We start from the raw sequence: 1,673 nt of genomic DNA on the forward strand, positions 1-1,673 counted from the left end.
TTAAAAGTTCTCATCATGAGAAAAAAGTTATAATTCTATATAGTGATGGATGTTAACTAGACTTACTGTAGTGACAATTTTACAATATATACAAATATCAAATTATGTTGCACACCTGAAACTAATGTCATATGTCAATTATATCTCAATAAAAAGTAAACTAGATAATTGTTGTTGTTACGTTGCTAACTCATATCTGACTCTTTTGTGACCCTGTGGACTGTAGCCTGCCAGGCTTCTCTGTCCATGGGATTTCCCAGGCAAGAATTCTGGAGTGGCTTACCATTTCCTTCTTCAGGGGATCTTCCCAGATCAGGGATTGAACCTACGTCTCCTGCTTGGCAGGCAGATTCTTTACCACTGAGCCACCTGGGAATCCCCAACAGACTGTTATTAGTTATTACCTATCCAAAGAGTCGGACACGACTGAGCGACTGATCTGATCTGATCTGAGCCAAGGCTATACCTTAATTGGGCTTTCCTAGTAATCTCATGGAGAAGGAAATGGCAACGCACTCCAGTATTCTTGCCTGGGAAATCCCATAGGCAGAGGAGCCTGATGGGCTACAGTCCGTGGGGTCACAAAGAGTTGGACACGACTGAATGACTAACACAACACGAAGTTATCTCAGGGTTACATATGTAATATTGATGTTTATAGTTACATTGAATTGAGTTTTATAGTTCTTTGCTAGGCACAGTGACCACTGTCAATCTTTTATTTCTCAGCTGCCTATTCGCCCTTCACTACCTTCTCTGACACAAGTATGTCAAGCTTTGCCAGTAGGGGGAGCTAGAGGGACATGGTAGATGATCTGTCGCTCGCTTGTGTCCGAGTCTTTGCGACCCCCTGGACTGCAGCACGCCAGGCTTTCCCTGTCTTTCATTATCTCCCGGAGCTTGCTCAAACTCATGTCCATCGAGTCGGTGAGGCCATCCAACCATCTCATCCTCTGTCATCCCCCTCTCCTCCTGCCTTCAATCTTTCCCAGCATCAGGGAATGATGAGTCCCTGATTCTAATTCTAATGAGTCCGCTCTTCTCATCAAGTGGCCAAAGTATTGGAGCTTCAGCTTCAACATCAGTCCTTCCATTGAATATTCAGGGTTGATTTCCTTTAAGATGGACTGGTTTGATCTCCTTGCAGTCCAAGGGACTCTCAAGAGTCTTCTTCAGCACCACAGTTCAAAAGCATCAATTCTGCCTCACTCAGTCTACTTTATGGTCCAACTCTCACATCCATAGGTGACTACTGGAAAAATGATAGCTTTGACTAGATGGACCTTTGTCAGCAAAGTGATGTCTCTGCTTTTTAATATACTGTCTAGGTTTGTCATATCTTTCCTTCCAAGGAACACGGGTCTTTTAATTTCATGGCTACAGTCACCATCTGCAGGGATTTTGGAGCCCAGGAAAATAGTCTCTCACTGTTTCCATTGTTTCCCCATCTATTTGCTATGAAGTGATGGGACTGGATGCCGTGATCTAAGTTGTTTGAATGCTGAGTTTTAAGCCAGCTTTTTTCCCTCTCCTCTTTCACCTGCATCAAGAGTCTCTTTAGTTCCTCTTCACTTTCTCCTATAAGGGTGGTGTCATCTGCATATCTGAGGTTACTGATACTTCTCCCAGCAATCTTGATTCCAGCTTGTGTTTCATCTAGCCTGGCATTTCAC

At 43.5% G+C, this 1,673-nt stretch overlaps 1 non-coding gene across 1 annotated transcript; it reads right to left on the reverse strand.

Annotated features, from left to right (window-relative positions):
- Window positions 1–304: 304 nt before the first annotated feature.
- Window positions 305–375, reverse strand: TRNAG-GCC. Its single transcript has one exon. It is a non-coding gene; the product is annotated as a tRNA-Gly (tRNA).
- Window positions 376–1,673: the final 1,298 nt, after the last annotated feature.

The sequence above is a fragment of the Bubalus bubalis genome, chromosome 22 (genome assembly GCF_019923935.1).
Source record: "Bubalus bubalis isolate 160015118507 breed Murrah chromosome 22, NDDB_SH_1, whole genome shotgun sequence".
In the NCBI taxonomy this organism is placed as follows: Eukaryota; Metazoa; Chordata; class Mammalia; order Artiodactyla; family Bovidae; genus Bubalus; species Bubalus bubalis.